We start from the raw sequence: 22,200 nt of genomic DNA, 5'->3' as shown, positions 1-22,200 counted from the left end.
TTCGTGGGTACCTAAATAAATGCATGTAATTAATTTAAAATTATCTGCTTTCATAAAAAGTAGGGAAACATTCTATTTTTTATTGAAAAACATTTTGGAATTTCGCTAAGTGGCTTTCTGCTTCAAAAATTTATAAATGCCACATTATGTTTTAAATCATTAATCAGTAAGCAAAAGAAGTATTACTGTAACATTTATAACCAATTTAATTTTTTTAATAGCTTAGGAATGAGAGAAAATTTCACATAAACTTATTCTGATTATAAAAAGCTGTTCCGTTATATAAATTTGATTGAATTACTGTATAATTTTACCCTATTTTCCTTTAAAATGGGAGAAGATTTCTTTTTATTTGTATAGTATATGATACAATTAATTTAAATAAAATTTTTAACAATATATATATTTTTTAAGACAGACTCATTTACTGTCATACATTAATTTATTATTTTAATATTAATTTTTCATCTTTAGGTAGTCGTAAAAAACATTAATTGCTGCTTTTAATTTCATTTTGCAGGCATAAATAAACATAAGCAACTAGGATAAATACATTATTGTTATCAACATTTATTATAAGCATTTTTAGTTAGTTTTTTTTATAATAGCGGAAAATTTTTCTATTTTACAGTAAATTGCTAATAGCGTTATAACACTTTTTTACTAAAAAACTGAACGGATATATTTAAAGAAACAAGTTACGAAATGTGAATACTGATCACTAGTCGTCATTTATCTGAAACAAACTTACACAGTTAAAGGTAAAAGTTTAAATAAAGTTCTTTAGATAAATACAATACCTAAAAACACAAAGCATAAATTTTAATACCATTCTTTCATTCATCAGTATGCAAGGTTATAAAATTTGAAAGTTTCAAATTAAACCTGGAAAGACCAAATTAAACCTATATTCTGCAGTATATAATGTTTAAAATTTAGGGCTGAGTAATGCTTTGTAGTTTTTATAAAAACGGAATAAGAATATTGCCATTCAACCGTTCAAATTTTGACTCCTAAGCTGTTTTGTTTTCAAGCCTTTAATCAACATTCATTTGCATCCCTGTGCATTCCGTAATGTATTTCTAAAAAACTATTAGGATGTTTTTAGTTTTTGAAACGTTTAAAAAACACTACTTATTTTAGCACAAATATATAAAACACTTTTTAATATATTTGTATTATTTGATACATTCAGAACACTGTAGAAAATTTTGGCATATAAATGCCACCATTTTTGGTGTTGGAGTAAGCTAAATTTTTTTGCAGTGCATGTATATATTTATTACTTTTTAACTGATTCAGTTTTATTTATTGTTTGCTTGTTTACTTATAGCACGTAATTTCATGAGCATTAGAATCAATTTAATTGCTTTATTGCAAAAAACATTTTGCTTAACCCTTTCAAGCAAGTTCGACACCGGTGTCCCTTTTATGCATATTTTTTTCCGACCTTTTAATTACAAACAAAAATATATTTTGATATTTTTAAATTATAAAAAAAAACAGTCTAATAGTTACCAAAAAACATCTGTTTACAAAAATCTAAAATATATCGGAATTATATTTGTACTAAAATATAAAAAAAAAAAAAGTTTTAAATTTTTTTTCATTCATATTAAAAAAAATTTAAATAATTGAAAATTAAAGAAATGTCAATGCTGAATAACTCTTTCTATTAGATCTAAATAACTACAAATAAATACAAATTTGAGAAATTATTGTTTGGAAGTGAGCTGTGTTTAGGAGATCTTACCTTTAACACAGAAATAGACATCGGTGTTCAATGCAGTATTTCATAAACATAAATTATTAAAATTCTGAATAAAATATTTTTCTCTTATTTTGACCTAAATTAATGCAAAATAATAAAAAAATATGAAAAAAATGTTGAATAAAAATTCTGTGTCAAAAAAATAAACACATTTTTAGTTATATATTGTCACTAATTCCTTCAAACAATTTCATGTAGTTTTTTGCATGATAAGTACAATTCTGTACTAAAAAATGTATTTAGTTTACCTTAACACCAAAATGATGGCAACTATACATTAAAATTTTACTTTAACATCTTATATTAAATCAATATTTTTCGAGATAAAACATTTGTATGTTAAAAAATATAAAATGATTGGAAATATCTATCTTATGCTAATTTATACATAAGTTGACTCATTTCTATTCTAGTTCCAGATATAGATATTCATTTAAAACAATATAATTTTAATTTTATTTCAAAATTCTGTAAAGTAATTTCACAGTTTAATAACTTAATTTTAAATTAAATGTAAAAAAAATACAAAATATTTCATTAGGATGTTTAGTTCTGAATAAAATGCCAAAAAATTTGATTCTCCATAACTGAAAAAACTCTGGATTGTACAAACGATATTTTAAATTACGAAATTACTGAGATACAAATACATACTTTTTCAGATTTAACACAACTTTTTTTCGAACTTTAAAAATTTTACAACTTTATAACAACTAACTTTATAAAAACAACTCTAAAAACTTTAAATTGTAATGTATATTTTTTTTATATTTTCTTATCCAAATTTAAAATTGCAGAGTACAAAATTTGAACGAAATTGATTAATCATCATATTTTTTGACAAATTAAAGTTTAAAAAACATTCATTATTAAAACCTTGATAAATTCATTTTTTCTTCAAATTTTTATTTCTTATAATATAATTAAAAATATTACATATTAATAACCAATTTCAAAATATTTAGAGGTATTCAGTATGGAATTCAACGTTATCTAAAATTTTAAAATTGTCTCTATTTTTGATACTCTGAAAAAAAAATTCTGGTAAAATTACCATATTTGTATAGTAATGACTAGAGCCCGGATTTTGATGACCTAAAAAATCTCAATTAATGCCCTTAAAAAGTGCAAAAAATGCCCTTATGAGCTGCAAAAAGTGCCCTTAAAAGTGCAAAAAATGCCCTTAAAATGCGAAAATTGCGCTAAAAATGCCTTATGACATGACTTAAATAGAAGTAAAAATATTGAACTAATACAATGTTTACTCTTTATATTATGAGTCGTTTCAAAAAATATATAGCAATGCAATACTTGTTCTACGTTCATTAAAGTTTGACAAATATGTTTTATATCCAAAAATAACAACAAAAAAAAGGAAAATATCTTGACTCCAAAATATTTTCATTTTGTATAGAAACTTAAATGAATATAACAACTTCCATCTCATAATATTACTAAATATNTATAGTAATGACATATCTGGTAAAAAAAAAAGGTAAAAGTTTCTAAAACAACTATGGTATTTAAACCAAAATTTACGGTATTTAAACCATTCATCTGGTAATTTTTCCGTTTGTTATTATAACGGTTTACCGGAAATTCTTGTTTTCGAAATTATATTTCTTATATGGATAAGCATTTAGTAAAAATGAAAATAAATAAAAAAACAATTAACTGGTTTTTATACCATGCTTTGAAATATCAAAAAAATTACTAAATTATTCTTCTGAATTAAATTTATTTTACCATTTATTTGGCTATTTTAACCATTTGATATCTATGCGTCTTGAAAAATGGAATGGTAATAATATGTTTACACTTCTATAGTTTATTTAAAACGAAGTTTGTTTAAATAGTTAATAGGAGTTAGATGATAGTTCATTATTTTTTTCCTAATATATTTCTCAATTGTAACAAGGGGACAAAGAACATTAATGATTGCTTCAAATGCTTAATTAACGTGTTTTAAAGATACTATACAGATGTGTCAAGCTATGGTGTCTGTCTCATGCATCCTTTATGGGGGTAGTAATATTCATTTATTTATTCAGATACGAATGCGGGCTAGTTTGTAAACACAAAGAATGACTTAAAACTTCTTTTCAATTTTATAAACAGATAGCACAAATTTGAGTAAGATCCGTTGTTGTAGCGGGAATCGACCCACTGCATCTATGCTTCAAAGCAATACCACAAGGGGTAGATGGTCTCAAGAATTTATTTCAAGTAAAATAACCATATAATACCGGGGTTTCCATAAACGTGCAGCATTGTTCTTCCACGAAACGTTTTGAAACGGGTTCTATATGTTTGTGCTATCTTGATCGAGGTGCTTTTTGGTGCTCATATGGAGCAAGTAAGCACAATAAATCATCCACATTCTAGTAGTTTTGACCATACTTTTATTTTCAATACAGCTATGTTTTATTATATATCAGATCAAAATATGCTGCTAAGACTAGCCTACATATTAATGTTTTACGATCTCGTTTTCAAACAACGCAATTTTCCAAAATCATTCAAGCTCTTGACTGTAGGTGCTGAAATCATCTTATTATTTATTTATTTTTATTTATTAATTTATTTTATTTTTTATTATAGGCTCTTAGCTAGGTTTACGACAATATTCTTGCAAAATTAACAAAGACTAAAAAGTTGTTTTTCTATCTAATGATATACTTAATATGCAATAAATAATACCAAGAAACTGAAACAGTGAAATCAATAGAAAAAAACTTGACTTATTAAGAGAAAAATTTAATTTCCGTCAAAAGTACAAATGGGGAGAAAAGTTGACACAATTCAAACTCTCAAAAACAAGTCGAATTTCACCATCTTAAGTGCTTTTGTAGCAAATCAAATTTTTTTGTTATAAAGTACAATGCATTTTTTAATTTAAAAAAAAATATTATTGATGAAAAAAGGTAAATTTATAACTACCTTTTCGTAATGTTTAAAAATGATTCTAAATTTTGAAAATAGAACAATGGATCAATATTTATTCCAGGTTATCCCACAAAGAATTTGATTTATCGTACATAAATATCTTTAATAATGACGCATAAGCAGCTTAACATTTTAGAGTTATTTATAAAGGTTAAATAAATATTATTTTTTAAGTATTATTTTAACAGATCTAAGTTTTATTTCAATTAGGATAGTCCTCACTTTTCAATAGTAAGAAAAATTGCCTATATTCCAAATACTATTAATTTAAAACCAAATAATTTTTTAACAAATATCTTACAAAAAATTACCATAACAGAAAAAGTTTCCAAAAAAAAAACATTGTTATTATAGTGGCTACGATTTATTGGCGAAATCTTTCGAACTATAATACATTTTTTTTGCCCTTATTACTTCATCTGTAATAAATTTACTTTATTAAAGCAATGCGTTCTATTTCGCGTATCTATAAACTGTTTCATAAATGAAGGGACTTATTATTTCGTAAAAACACAATTTTCGAAAAGAACATTTCATTTTAACTGAAAACTCATTAGAAAAAATTTATTTATTTTATACTCAATATGTATTATTCATAATCAAATGAATCATAAAACTACTTACGATGAACCTGAATAGCACAAAAACTAATAGCTTGTCGAAAAAGCGCGAATATAGATTCGTGATTTTACCGTGTAAATGATAAAAGTGTAGCCCGGGAACAGCTATTTAAAAGATGTCGACGCGCCACCTACGCCTCATCCATTCGAAAATCTGTTTCATTTCGAACAAATATTCTTTAACAAAAAGCGAAACACAAATCTAACCTACAAGGAGGAGTATTGTCTTGAGAATTTAAATGTCACGCGAATTGATCATTCAATGATGCATAAACATTAATCTTTTTATTTAAAATATGTTTCTTTCATTTTTTAATTAGTTAATGCAAAGAGTAAATTAAAAGATAACCTGTTGAACTATAAAATATAAAGAATGTATTTTGTATTTTTTATTTAATGATTAATCTAAGTAATTGATTTAGATAACTAATATTTACGGAAGTAAATTTTAATTGTTTAAAAGCTACATTTTTTTTAGCATTCTACAAAATTTGATTTTTTTAGATGAAATATTCGAAAACAAATTACAAAATTTTTAAAAACTATTACGTGACTTTTTTCAAATTGATTTGAATTAATAATAAAAAAAATTAACGAAAACTGTTTATAAACATTTTAAAAACTTCTACAAAATTTCCTCGTTTTTCAAAAATAAACTTTTCATTTAAGTTGCCTTTTAATTTATACTTATAATGCGTACGCTAGTTATTTAAAAGAAATGAATGAAAAGAATTTGTTATAGTATTGCATTTAGATAATTTTATTCTCAATTTTTAAACCCTTAAACTGACTAAAAATACAATAATTTACTATAAAAACATACATAATGTACAAAACGCACTTCTCAGATCAAATGGTGCAGATTTTCATCTTGGTTTTGACATTAGTTTGTCCGATTTGTTTCGTTGTTTATCTTCCTAATTACCTCACTATAAATATTCCGGATCAAATTATGGTATAACGTACCAGCACTTAGCTTGCATCATTTGTAAAAACCATTTTGCGGTAAAATATCATACCGTAATTTTTATTTAATTAGAATGCTTCAGTGATTTTGAGGTAATTGTTACTGCAAAAATTACGGTAAATCAGACTTTTGCTCCGTAACATTTTCCGGTGAAAATGAATTTTACGGTAAAAAGTAACCAACACCCTGAGTGCCGTTATTTTTTACCGTAAAATGATACGGAATTTTTGTCTGTCTAGTATAAAGAAGAGAATTTTAGTGCCTCTGCGCGATTTATAAGTCATCTTTTTATCTTCGAGTAAAAAACCTAAAGCAACCACTGCGATAATTATGCAATTTTTATTTTTAAATCATAAACATTTAAGAGACATGACTATGTAAGACATTACTATGCAAGTCATGTCTTACGTAGTCATATCTCTATGATCCTATGACTATGTAAGACAAACGGGTGCCACTCTTCTCCCCAAAAAGGATGGGTTTCATCCGTCCCCAAAATATAAATATATCTCTCCCATTTCAGAAAAAAAATTACTTATAAAAAGTATTTTTGATTGAAATTAAAATTTTTTAGTTGTTTATGAATATATTATAATAGGTATTATAGAAAACATCACTTTCAAAAAATTAAACTAACATTATTGCAATAATCGTGTTGAGTGTAACAGAATTTTTTCAGGAATTGGAAGTAGCGTGTCATATCTATTATTTTGAAAGCAAGAGTATTATAAATCATGAATCAAACTTTTAATAAATTACAATTCAAAAGCGGAAAAATAGTTAACGGAGCTCACATTATTAGTAACATAACTAAAATTTCAGAAATGACGTCACTATGCAATCTATTTTTTTCTTTCTTAAGTTTCATATTGTGAAGTTGTAGCTTTAAATATAAAAATGATTGGAAAAATATATCACAAAATTATTTTAAATATTTCAATTTCAATCCTTTTTCTCGAAAACGAACGCAAAAGCATCCAGTCTCCTTCCAACTAAACCATTAATTATAAATGTGCCTTTCTTGTTCGTTGTTTTAATACTTGAGAGATTGTGAGTTGTAAATAAAATAAGTTTGAGTAAAAAATTAAAAAATCATCTACACGAAAATGGAAAATACGCTTCCCTATTCCAAGAATTAAAAAAATACTCACTCTAAATATTAAAAACCATGGCCCATTTTCAAAATGATTAAAAATTATTTAAAATATTAAAGATTCAACATCCCAAAGATGCTTATGAGGACTTGACCTCGTTCATTAGGCCGGGATAGCCTGGTCGGTAGGGCGCTGGGCCCATGTCCGAGAGTTCGTGGGTTCGAACCTCGCCAGCCGAAGACTGTAAAGTAAAGTAACTGATGCACGTTAAATCTGTCGAGTCGCAAAAGTCCTCCATGTTCCCATAACAAATCAATACCTCTGGGGGTACTGGATTGGAGATCGATCGTTCTCTGATTCAGGTCAAAATTACGATCTGTGGATGAATGAATGGATGTATGAATGGGTTCACGCTATAAGCGGGTGCGACGTATGGTGTGGCAGAGGTCGAATTCTTGGCCACAGATGGAGCCACTGGAAAATTAGAACAATCGCATCCCCTCTGCCTAAACAGGCATACGTCAACAACAACAACCTCATTCATGTCCCACTGCAGATATGTATGATACAAGAAATATTGTCATTAATAAAATCTATACTTGAATTTAGAATAACAATTATGAGTTCCGAACATCAATAGTTAATTATATTCAATATTTTTCATGACATTTCTTTTTATGTTTGCTCAACTTTTTATTTAAATACTTACAAACAGGTAAAGTAAAAAAAAAATAAACAACGAATAATCTTGATTAGCACTTTTTATCTACAAAAAATTCCCATATTAAACTATAATGTTCATGATTTTAGTTCTTATATGATGCTGATTAATTAATGCTAACAATAACAAACAAAAGAATTTTTGACGGATTCTACTTCTGTGTTAATAGGATTTACCCTAAATTTGGAGAATAACAATATTATCATGGACAAAATTTCGAACGCTAAAATGGCATTTGGCTTTGCACTTTGACCACAAACTAAAATTTCACTTTTAGAATTATTAGTTAACTTTGGCTACAAAGATAAAAATTTTAAACCAACGATAGCTTTTCACTACAAATAATTCCTTTATTTCATCGCAATGATCAAAAACAATTTTAGGTTATGAATCGTTGTTATACAGTAACTGAAATTAAAAATCTAAAAGAAATCTGTCAAAAACTTTAACAAATCAGTCAAATATTATCGCATAATTACACGTTTTGTTATTAAAAAAAAGGCTATCATTTGCATTTCGATTATCCTTAGTTTGTAAGAAATCTCAATTTGTATCTGTCAAATGCTTGATGGCACAACTTTATGAAAAATTTGTTCTGTTTGCTTAACACACAATTATACGTGTATCCCAAGATTTAAAGTCTGTGCCTTGACAACTGAAAGTCTGATAAGAGTGTCAAAAATTATTTAATATCTTCCTATTTTGACTGTTCGCATCATTTGAACTGAATGGAATTTAGTGCATATTTGCGAAATCATATTTGGGGATTCTAACCTATCTTTCATCTAACACTAAAAATATTTTATGTCAGCACTGTGATCGATATAAGCCGGGAGCAAAATTCGCATCTACCAGCACCCTGGGTCACCTCATTGGGTGGCGAACGTTCTACCCCCTGAGCCTCCGCAACTTTTTATAGAGAAATTTATTTTATTTTATAACAGTCGGGGTTGAACAGCAGACCCAATTTTGAGTTTACGACTACCAATGCTCAACTATTAGTCTTCTAATTTTGAACCCAAACCAGAAAACAAAACAGTGTCAAAATAATTTCGAAACACATTTATATAATAAATGCTTATAAAAATGGACTAAATTTTCATAAGCTGACATTAATTTAATTAATAGATAATATAATATTTCTAAAATATTATTACTGAGAAAAGTAACATATTCCTTGTCATTTAATAGCTTAATTTGATAAGTAACATCCGTTATTTTGCAAAACTAGAGTTTTTCAAGTGAAAAAAAAACGAAACATTAAGAAAATATGCTCAATTGACACATATCGTAGGAGTTCAATTCATATTTAAAATTCCTTAGCATAAAATTTTTTTTAGAGTAGTTTTAAATTTCAAATTATTTTTTAAATACTTTTGTTTGTTCTGCCTTACACTGTTAGAAATTTCTAGGAAAAATGGTTAAATGGCAATTTATCTGTTATTTTACCATATTCAAATAAAATAGTCAAATAACCACAGATAAGATGGTATTCATTGTATGGTCCTTTCTAATTGAGCCACTTAGTTCCTTGCAGCTGGATTCATATTAAATACGAGAGTGCTAACCCGTCAATCTCATGGCCGACAGAACTGAAGTTCGAGTCATAGCACTGACACAATATTTCCTCCATTCCCTTCAATACATGAAGGGAATAGAGTCGAATGTGTTGCACTCCCCAATTGGTGACCCAGGGCTACTTGAATACGATACTCTCATTCGCGCATGGTTGGCAGCACCATAAATCTGCTTTGTAAAAGAAAGGTTAGCATTTCCTAGCTCTTACGATGGATGAGACTACTAGATGAACAAACTAAACCACATTCCACCGTTCATTTGTTAACACACAACTCAACCACAACCGTTACCTAACGAAAAGCCTAGCTTCAATATCTAGTCAAATTTCTTTTCTATAGTTTCGAAACCGGTTCTACGGTTTTTAATTGAATGGACAAATTGCTGCCGATTATTTCATCGTAATTTTAGACTGAAAATTCGAACAGAGTTGATTTTTTCTGCTTAGGGTTACATTAATTAATAACGTGCGATAGGATTACTATAAGCTAGGATGTGTAAGGATGGGATATATAATCAGAATTATATTATTTAAGATCTAAAGACTTAACTCATATTTGATCACTCCATCATTTGCATCATAACGCATATAATTATTATTATATTAATTAATGTCTAAAGACTTAAATCTTATTTACGACTTCTTCGTTTGCATCATAATGCTTCCTCCAAAGGTAAACCGTTGAAAGTTTATATGAATTTAATAATTTAATCACAAAAGCTAGATGAATTTGATCTTAATAAAGGAAGTGAAGACGGAATTGAAGGTAAATGTTTTAAGAAGATGCGTTGATGAATTTTTCATTTAACTTAAGAATCAAAGCCAAAACACCTGCTTCATTTTAGTCTTCTCATTCATTTAATTATTCCTTTAATTATTCATTAATTATTTAGTTAATTACATTTTAATATCACACACATTAGGAGATTAAACCTCAAACTAATTATTTTACTATGGGTGTTGGCTCTTAAGCTATAATATTGTGTGATCTGCCTGAAACGGACAAAAGATAAAGTTAGAAGAATTTAATAAAATTTTTCATGAAGTTTTCGTCTGCTTCTAGTTTTTATCCAGTTTTTTACTGATACAAAGCAATTTAAATCTCAAACGTTTCAAACATAATATTTGCCAGAGATGAAATATTTTACCATGATAATACATCTATTATAAGTCAAGGAATAGAATTTAAATACAGAAGTGAAAATGTAAAGCTTTTATAGATGAGGAAATTCGAAATTATTATAAGGACTATGAATAAATTTAAGATGTGAAAATGGGAGTAAGAGGTGCAAAAATATCGATGTAAGAAACAATAACGATGTAAGAGAAGGTGTAAGAGTGTAAATGAATTAAAGATGTGAAAATGCGAATAAGTAAAAGTGTAAAACATAGATGTAAGAAACAATATCGATGTAAGAGAAGGTGTAAGAATAAGAATGAATTAAAGATGTGAAAATGTGAGTAAATAAAAGTGCAAAATATGGATGTAAGAAACAATATCGATGTAAGAGAAGGTGTAAGTATATCAATGAATTAAAGATGTGAAAATGTGAGTAAGTAAAAGTGTAAAATATAGATGTAAGAAACAATATCGATGTAAGAGAAGGTGTGAGGATATGAATGAATTAAAGAAGTGAAAATGTGAGTAAGTAAAAGTGTAAAATATGGATGTAAGAAACAATATCGATGTAAGAGAAGGTGTAAGAATATGAATGAATTAAAGATGTGAAAATGTGAGTAAGTAAAAGTGTAAAATATAGATAGATATAAGAAGTAATATAGGTGTAAATATATTATAGATATACGAAAATTATAGGTGTAAGTATAGGAATGAAAAGATGTGAAAATGTGGATAGGTGAGAATGTCAAATATAGATAAATAAACCAAGTAATCTATATATAAAATAAAGAATTTGTGTGTATGTATACCGGATCGCGGGTAAACGGTAGATTCTAAGAATACGAAATTCAACATAAAGATGAATGAGTACAATTACAAAAATTTTTCAATTTTTAATCAGATTTTTAAATTCGGAAACATTTAAGAAATGGAATTTTCTCATTGGATTAGCGGAAGCTATTGTTTCAAAATTAGCCAATCAATTTTGTCAAATATTTTAAAAACAACACCAGCGGTGTTTGTTAGCTTATAGCTCTGATCAAAAAGGTTGTTTATTGAACGTTCTGCAATACTTAATTATTTTTTTCATTAGTTATGCCAGGTTATCGGAAAGATCAACGTAATCGAGCTAGCATAAGCAGGCAACATCTCCAGATTAATATTTTTAAGGTTATCTGAAATCATGTGTTTATTTTGTTTATATAATTATGCTTTTAAAACGTATCACTATGAAACTAAATAATTTGAAATCAACGGTAATTGAAATTTAAAAAAATTAAGTTTTGAAATTAAAAACGAAATTAAGGGAGAAATGGTACTTGCTTATGGACACTATTGGCATGATGGTAATAGGTTAAGTTTTGGTAGATACCAAATAAACTCTTATATAGGTACAGCGTATTTTAGAGTAAATTTGGTTCCAATTACAGCTGCAACAACTTCAGCAACAGCATCATGCCAGATGATACTGAATACAGTTAGCCTTTATTTTGATGGGATGAACGACTAAAAATCAGCTTTGCTTAACCTAATAATGATTTAAAGCAACTGAGAAAGTCAATAAATAATAATAAATTAAAAAACATCGGAATAATTTTAACTTTATTATTTGTGTCGGTATTAGTCTGAAAATGTTTTGCATGATTTCGTAATGTTATTTAGTACAGATTTAATAAAGCATTCCCCCACCCGTACGAAGAACGGGCATTCAGCTAGTCTAGAATATAGAGGATGTAAAAATATGAATGTCTTAAAGGTGTGACAATGTGAATAGGTAAGACTGTAAAATAGATAGATGCTAAATGTAATACAGTTGAAAGAATAGGAATGAATTTAAGATGTGACAATGTGAACAAGTAAGAATGTAAAATATACACTGGTTATCATAAATTAAGGAAAAATCACAAAAATAGCGATAACTCTTTCAAAAGTNACAGCATCATGCCAGATGATACTGAATACAGTTAGCCTTTATTTTGATGGGATGAACTACTAAAAATCAGCTTTGCTTAATCTAAAAATGTTGTGGCGTAACTACCACTACAAAAGTTAAACATCATTCAGTAGTATATAAAGCATGCTAACTTGATTCTACCACGAGGTGACAATGTGAATAGGTAAGAGTGTAAAATAGATCGATACTAAATATAATACAGGTGAAAAAATAGGAATGAATTTAAGATGTGACAATGTGAACAAGTAAGAATGTAAAATATAGATAGATACAACAATTAACATAGGCGTAAGAATATTAGTGTAAGTATAGGAAGAAATTAAAGATGGGAAAATTTATATAGGTAATGGATTAAAATACAGATGTATGAAGGAAAATAGGTGTATGAATAGTATGTGTAAACGTTTGAAGGCATTAAAGATGTGAAAATTAAATTAAGTAAAAAATTTAAAATGTAAGTGGAAGAATGAGTGAATGAATGAGAGAATGAGCTATGAGAATGACTGAATGAGTTAAATAAATGAACAGATATAAGGCAGAATAAATCGAATGACTGTGTACTTGCGTTAAGTTTTTATGTAAGTAAATAGGTTTTACAAGTTTTTAATGTAATTTTTTTACACCCTGGGTAAGAATACAGTTGAACTAAATTAAATATTACTAAATACATTACATAATTATCAAACAACTTAATTTGTTATGTTCTATTCATTTCTTTGCTAGCTAACTATTGTTTGAGGCTTGGTATAACACTTTGTTTAAAACGTTGCGTAACTGTCTAATTAGTAGATATAAGTTATTTATGAGATGTATCAACTGAACAGGTTGATTTTATGCCATTTAAACTGTTCTATTCCCAAACTTTCGAAAAATGGCAGAGAACTATTTCTGGATTAACTTGCACCCAGTACCAAATGCTAATCTTGTAAATGAGAATTATGATAAGACTACGACAATTGAGAACTCTAATTAAAAGGATTTAACGATTCTTCGTCTTTTGATTTTTTTATAGCAGAAAACTTCAGTCTATACTTAGACGAATCTACAAAAAAAAAACGGAGCTATTTCAGTTAATGCGATGATTTAATATCCTTATAATGAGATTAATTTGTCTTATTCTCAAGAAAGAAAATGGTGAAAAGCATATAAGTTATGAGCCGTCTGGTTAGTCAAGCCGAAATTAGTCAAGACATTGCTGGTTAGTGATGTGATTTGATAGATCGATCTGTCGCAGTATCATCGATGTAGAAGCCTTAAATCAAATCAATTTCTTCATTCCTAAATCCAAAGAAGAAGAAAGTTGGTTATAGATCTTAAAGAGATACAGTCGTAACACACAGCACTGACAAAAGTTACTTGCTTGTTCCATGCTCTATTAACATTTTACTGGCTTAACTGTTACTTGTAAGAGTTTAGAAACTTAGTATCACATTTTTTATTATGTTATTAAACAGTTTTTTGGTTACACATGTTCTACTGATTCACTTAAGCATAAATACTCAATAATGTTGAGAGTGGTACGATATAGGGAGCAGGGGATGGTACAATTCAGACAACCGGTTTCCTAAATCATACTGCTTGCAAACCTTGCGAAAACAATTTATTTTTAGTATATATTTACTGTTCATATATTACTGTTATTTACATATACATATTACAGTTATATATATGTACTGTTATTTACTGTACATATATTATTAACAAAAAATAATATGAGTAGCTAAATGAATGTATTTCATTGTTAAAATATTTCGAAAGTTGTTGTCAATGATTTCTAACTGATAAAAATTTAAATGTGGAAAAGTGGTACAATTCTGGCTATTCCTCTCTATATATTACATTACAGAAGAAGTGGTTAACATGGAGTGTGGAAAAGTGGTACAATTTAGACTACTCCTCTCTATATATTACAATACAGTACATTATATTTTGAATAATAAAATGATTAAAAAATGGGTGAAGTTTAAGAGCTCGAGTTCATGATAAGAAAAAATGCATCCTATGATAAATTTAACAACGAAAAAGTAAGGAAATAATGTTTTTAGAATTCAATTTTCAAGAATTAGAATTAACCGATTGTTCCAAAATTTAGGATTTTTGAGGCTAAATACAATAGAAAAAAAAATTTCAAATTTATGCTATTAACATTTTTTACTTTATAATAGTATTAAATTTTTACAAAATTATATAACAGTTGAGGTGTTTCATTGAATTTGACGAACTAAATAAACGCTAATTGGATAATCGTTTTTCATTCAAACTTCCTTTAAGACTGAGAAAAAACAATTTTATAATATAAATTTAGGGGACTAGTGCAAACTTTTTATTGCTGTAAAGTTAAATCTTGCATATACAATTTCAAATTTCTTAATAGTGTATTTAGGGTAGCCTTTTTTATGCATATTTTTAGCATGCTTGTAAAATGATGCCAATTAACACATGTGTAAAATCAATCAAAGATATAAAAGTGCAAGAAAGTAAAACTTGCCTTTTTCCCCCCAAACAAAAAAAATGCCTTATCATCATTACATTTTAATCAAACGAAAACAATAAAAATATTAGAAAATAAACCAATCATTCATTAATTTTTTGATAAGTTTAATTCTATCATTGAAAATAACACGGAGAATAACATCGTTGAAATAACAATTACGGTAATGGCAAAATTACGATGGTAGTAATATTTCTGGGTGAAAAAAACACAATTCCAGCTATTTAAATCAAAATAAACTGTAGTTAAACCTCTTATTTAGTAAAGGTTTACCTGAAATTCTCGTTTTCAAAGTTATATTTCTTATAACCACACAATTAGCAAAAAATACGAAACTGAAAAGCAAATTCATGCGAATAAATGGTTATTATGCCATGCTCTAAGGTATCATGACAAAATTATCAAATTTAACCACATTTACCCGTTTTTATCACTTATTGTAAAACGATATTTTATTGTTATTTTTACCTCGATCATTATCAAAGAGCTTCAATAAAAATTACCGAACTTTCTGGTTTTCCCATACCGTCAGAAACACGATAAATTTTACCATATTCAGGCAGTTTAGACAATACTTTTTTTCACAGTGAAGTTTTTATAATTTTCATAAATAATCTAACTAACTTCAGAGTTATAAAAATTCTATAATGTTTTTATAATTTATAAACCATAAGTTAAATCAAGGGGGGAAGTATGGAGTTTAGATATTGTCATTCATGAAAGTACGAGATTGAGCAAGAGAAGAAGAATGAACTTTTTCAAAGAAAACATAGTGTGGGTGAATCAGCGTATTAGGGAATTGTTGAATTAATATTTTTGCGATTCTGTGAATTAACTATAATTAGGTAATAATTCAATTCGGCAAATTTTAACAATTCTGTGAAGTGAGCCGTGATGGCTCAGGGGATAGAGCGTTCGCCTTCCAATGAGGGGAACCGGGGTTCGATACCGGTGATGGCGGGTCAATACGAATTCCGCATCCGGCTTGCACTGACCACAGTGCTGACGTGAAATATCCTCAGTGGTAGACGGATCATGGGTTAGAGTCCCCTTGCCGTCAGGCTAACCGTGGGAGGTTCTCGTGGTCTTCCTCTCCATGTAACGCAAATGCGGGTTAGTTCCATCAAAAATTCCTCCACAGAGGCAAAATTTCTCCCAATACTTGATCCAGGAGTTCCCTTGTCTTCTGGATTGGGCTCAAAATTAAAGGGCTACGGAGTTGAACATTAGAAGTCGTAATCCCAAAATTTGGGTGGCTGTTCAACGACGGTTATAAAATAAAATAAAATTCTGTGAAGTATATAGTTTAAGGTACTACGGTTTATGATCGCAATTTTTCTTTCATTTATTTTTCAATTTTCAATAAAATTTCCATAATTGGTGACATTTAGTTTCTTTTTGCTTAATTCATTGTTTTATGCTTAAAAAATTATTAGGTGATATTTTTTCAAACTGAAGGAAAACTTTTAAACTAATGTCAGCTTTATTAAATATCAAGAGATTTCAGTTGTTGATGTGCTCGATTTTGTTTTTCCGAACAAAATATAATTGAATTCTGTCAGGAGTTTCACCCATTATTTTTAAGTCTAACTTATTTTTTGAGTATCACTCCACATGTAGATAACATTTACATTTTTCAAAAAAGAAAGCTTTCTTTGAGCAGTAAAAAAAATTCGAAATGCATTTAAAACAAGCTGGCTTATAGGATGGTCATAAAAAAAAGACCTTTAACGAGACACTCGATACACAATCATGGTAGTTAACCGCGCCTACAGAGCATATATTTATTCTCGACCATTGTCAGCTTCAAAAACGTGTGCTTTTATAGTCTTAGTGTCTCATTAATGTCTTTTCCTATTGTAGATTTCGTTTTTATATTCGAAATTATCCTACGAAAATAATAAGATGTTATTATAGTTGCGCTATTAGTACTTACGAATTAATGACGGCTTATAGCAAACAGAAGAAATTGAATAAATTTTATTTTAAGTTTGACTATCTATATTCAACAACAACTATTAATATTCAACTTCGTTTCCTTGTAATGTGGAATCTAACCCAAGATGAATCAATCACTGGGACAAACTAGCCTTTTTGATAGAAGTAACCCGCATTTGCATTGCACGGAAAGAAAAACCACTAAAACCTCCCATGGTTAGCCATAATGGCATGGAAACAGTTAGATTAATTGATAATTTTAGCCATTAGTAATTACATGTAGGATTAACAAACAGTAGTACCTCATGAGTAGCCTTCAGATGTGCCTGTGATTTAGGAAATACTATTTCTGCCATTAAATTACATAAATTCAGAGTCGCTTGAAAATCTCGTTCATTTGGAAATTATATTTAAATTTGATTTTTACTAAATAAATTTATTTAATTTTAATAAATTCATGTTAACTTGCATTGTTTAATGTACAAGATGTTCAATAAAGATAGCCTTTTTTTTTTTTTTTTTTTTTTTTTTTTTTTTTTTTTTTTTTTGAAATGCTTGTAAGAAGATGAAGCCACAGATCGCCAAATCGACAACGTAGAGGCATTCTCGGTAGAAAGCATTAACGCTCCGGCAGGCCAACACACTAATGGAAGTTTATAGGTAATAAATAAAATGTATGATTTTTAAAAAAAAATAGTTGACAGCTCACCTGTAAAATATGGTACTGCAGCTCAGAAGCTTCATAAGTTTGGCGATCATTGTAATGGCTTATATACATTATGAATCACAAAGCTTAAATTCAAGTGAGAAGTAACAAAAACGTTCTTAAGCACTGACCAATGACCATTACTGATAGTGTCATCAAAGGGATTATAATGGATCAAAATCGTCTAGAGCAAGCTTAAAGGTGATTTTTGGCAAAAAGCGAATATATTCTTATTTAATTAGATAAAAAAAGACTGTTTTTGATAATTTTAATCGTTTCTTTGCTCCTCCCGACTTCAATAGTTATTAGTCACTGTTTGAAAAAGTTTTTGCTTTTTCTTACTCAAATATTACTTAGCGAGCATTCAAGTGCACAGTATTTTTATTTCTTTTTTCACTAAGATCCTAAACATATATCTTAACATACATTGTAATTACATTTTAACAGTATATTCATGCAGCAAGTATATAACTGGTAAATATCATTTTTCAGTACCAGAAAATTTTTCCTCCAATTAATTCCCAGCCACTATGTTCCAAACATGAAAAACGACTATGTAACATAAAATGGTACGGTGCATAAAATTATACTAAGTGGGTATTACATTCTATTAAATATCTTTTAAGCTTTCTAAAAATAAATTTTAAAGAACAATATTTTTTATTATTAATTCGAAGACAGAACTATTTTGTTTATGGAAAATAAATCCTAATAATCAAACTATTTTTTTCTGAAAAAAAAAATAACGGCTTTTTTAAAGGACGCTATACATAAAGGGGTTAAAAACGACTAAGAAGACATAGGAAGAAAATATTTTTCGGTTAAACAAGAGATTTAATTCAGATTTGTAAAAACAAAAACTTTTATATTGAAAAATTAATTAAAATTTCTAAGTTTGTGAAACCTGATTCGAATCATATTCTTCTCTATACCACAAATCACTATTTCAATTAATTAAACTGATAAAAAAAGACTTGATATGATTTTTAACCAGATCTTAAATATTTTCGTGTCACTCATTTCAAATTTGAAACTGGTTTCTCTCAACAATCTACATTTTTTTAATCCAATTTATTAACATATTGCTAACCAAGAATTTTAAAAATTCACTCGAACGAATACTGAAGTGTCCCCACTTCTCTGCTACATAGGGAGTGGTTGGAAAAAGTCTGGAATTTAGTTTAGTTTATGATGCGATACTTTAAAGCCATATGCTTTTTGTCTTAAGAGTAAGTGTATATAAATAAAGTTATACGATCTTTATAGACTTGTACATTCAAACAAAAAATTATCAAACTAAATACACTATTTTGAAGAAAAAAAACGTTGCTTTTCGAACTAAAACAATTTCAGATTTGAAATATCCACACCCGAATTATGTAACATATCCATAGCACAGAGAAATAGTAAGACGAATTCAAATTAGGTTTAACAAAACAAAAACGGATGGAAATTAAATTTTATAAATTTATTTAATACAACTGACAGTATTTAAACGCTAACTTTTGTTTCTGTAGATCTATAGCATATAGCAACAAACATGCGCCATATCTTACTCGATTGTAAACAATCTACTTCTGATACCCAATATGTGCCAAAATTGATGTTTTTGGAAGCGAAAATAATTTAAGAATGCTGTGAATGCACGTTAGCTTGGTGTAAGCACTCTCCATCATTGGTGTCCAGATTTAACTACACCTTTTTAATTATATGTGAAAGCACAATTTGGTGTTCTTTTAAAACTGTTGTTTCTCACAATTTTTTTGGATTGTTCAACACTAAATTCGGAGAGATATTATACCTTGATTTAATTGATATACAAAAGTATTAAATAACTTTAAAAAAATTTCTTAGTAACAATATTATGTAGAATATTGTAAGAATAAAATTGTAAGATTCACTGAATAATGGATAAATGTCCATATGCTACAAACGCGTTTCAATAAATATCACATCTTAAGAACTTAGTAAATGTCGATATGTCATTCAAAATCTTTTGAAAAGCGTCGATTAGTTGATAAAAAACTCTAAAGAAGGAGAGAGATTGTTATTCAGCTAGGGAGAAAAGAATACCAGAAAATATCAGTTTATATGCTAGATTATAAGTTTGAAGATGGTAAGCAATTAATGAATAAAAAACATTATTTGTTAGATTATAGATTTAAACAGCTATTGATACATAAAAATGAAAAGAAATGTATAAAGACATAAGTTGCATAATATAATCTAAATAATAATAGCTTTAAAGCTATAGAAATGCAAAAATACTCATTAATTTCAATTTACCTATTGTTTTTTGCTTTTTAGTTTTTCCAAGAAATACACACAGTAATAAAATCTCTCATAAGAAGAATTTTTCATTAAAAAAGTAAATAAATAAACAAACAAATAAAACATTTTTCACTACATAATTTAGCATACATAACAGAGTTTTTTTAATCAATATAACCCCCTTTATAATTTAATCATCAACCCACACTTTTAAGACATAGTATTGGTTAGCTTATCCAAAATGTCGGATCCAATATTACTCCAATAGCATTGAATCACCTTTAAAAGATCTATTCGGGTTGAAATATTCTTATCTCTGATGCACTAACCCTAATCAAATGTATTTTGTAGAAAAATAATGGAGTGTTTTCAAAAATTTGATCTTAAATTTTTGTTTTTGAATTACGTACTAAAGAAAAAATCTTATTACTTTTTTTATGAATACTGTTTACTTTAGTATGAAAACGAATGAAAGCAGTTTCACAAGCAACAGTCACGTGAACATTGCATTGAAATACAGAGGTTTGCTTATTTTTGATGGAAAAAAGGGTCTTTAATATCACGATCTCTTGGCTTCTTAAAATGATAAATCCTGCCAATTAAGACAAGAAGTTTTGTCTTAAGCTATAAAAACAATAACATGGTCAAGAAAAAAATATTAATTTAAAAAAATTTCGCAATTATTCTAAAAGTGAGCAGCTATTCATGCATGTTAAATATTACAAATTTATCAACCTTTGGAACCAGACAATCAATAATTCCGACTTTTTCCCTACTTATCGCTGGAGGCATGCTAAATTAACTGAGAATTCAAAATTGGTTAAAAACATTCTTTTAGTCAAATCACGTACTACAGCTAACCGATAAGAAAACCCTGGAATAGAAAGAAAAAAATGCGTGAAGATTAATGAACCTTGCATAGCATTGGGATTTATTACTTTGATAACTCAAATCAGTAGTAAAAAAGACTTTGAATTACTATTCTCTTAGAAGTGTTATTCTTATCCATTGAAATATAAGCATACTTGAAAACTGAAATATAGAATAGCACGTATGTTGTTAAAAATATGCAATAAAAGTTAAATTTTCAAATTAGATTCGTCTAAGCATTATAAATAATTTATTAGTCCTTTTCCAAACGAAAGGGTTCTTTCCATCAGTTTTTCACAGTTTGTAATGTAAATTCTTTGCAACTGATTTTAAATTAACCCAAATTTTAACAAACCATGGAAATTTTAAGAGATATTTATTTCGTTTCCATCTGGTGGTCTCCAGTGGACCTTGTGGTTGCGGCGATGCTGATGAAGATGCTGAGCACATTCTTCTTCATTGCAAACTGTATACGATTGCCCGAATTAAATTAAAGACTGATTTGAGGCGTCTTTCTATTTGTTGGCCTCCTGTTTTTTCAGAACTGGTCAAAAGTATTGAAAGTCTTGCTGCCTTGCGCAATTTTGTTTGTAATGTAAATTTTTAAATTTTCTTGCTTGTTTTCTACTTACTTCTGTAAGCCTCATGCTATACTTTGTGGTGCATGAGGAATTTTCAATCGTTTAAACAAATAAAATTTAAAAAAAGCCTTTTTCGGCAATCGATATTTTGCCATGTTGATAACCAAGTATATTGATTGGATCAGAGTTAAAGTAGAACAAATACTCATATTTATGAAAAAGAGATACATAATTTTTATACATTGTGTGTTCAGTAATAACTACCTTTGATATATATTTTTAAACTCCTAATTAAAGAAATGAGGTAAAAAAGTATGCCGATTGCAAAAAATACAGCATTTAGTCCTATGACGTAGAATTTTTATTAACCATACTTTTTATAATTTTTCTCATTATTTTGTATGAATTTAGATCAAAATAAGTGAAAAATATTTTTTAGAGTTTAAATAATTTATGGTTAGGAAATTCAGTATGAAACACCGACGTCTTTTTCTGCCCTAAAGGTAAAATCTTCCAAAAAACACGACTCACTTCGAAACAATAATATATATATATATATATATATAAAATTTAT

General features: G+C 28.0%; 1 long non-coding RNA gene across 4 annotated transcripts in view; it reads right to left on the bottom strand.

Annotated features, from left to right (window-relative positions):
• Window positions 1–22,200, bottom strand: part of LOC107444229 (uncharacterized) — a 72,395-nt gene that overhangs the window by 44,627 nt on the left and 5,568 nt on the right. Inside the window, exon 1 of one of the 4 annotated variants that reach the window (XR_001584105.4) lies at window positions 5,342–5,466. The exons of 2 other annotated variants lie outside the window; for them this stretch is intronic. This is a non-coding gene — a long non-coding RNA (uncharacterized lncRNA). Of the gene's footprint in view, window positions 1–5,341; window positions 5,467–22,200 lie in introns of those variants that run through there. One more of the 4 variants, XR_001584107.3, reaches the window with a different exon arrangement.

Source organism: Parasteatoda tepidariorum, chromosome 4, assembly GCF_043381705.1.
Source record: "Parasteatoda tepidariorum isolate YZ-2023 chromosome 4, CAS_Ptep_4.0, whole genome shotgun sequence".
Lineage (NCBI taxonomy): Eukaryota > Metazoa > Arthropoda > Arachnida > Araneae > Theridiidae > Parasteatoda > Parasteatoda tepidariorum.
Note: the sequence above shows the minus strand (reverse complement) of the source record. Positions and strands in the feature narration are given on the sequence as shown.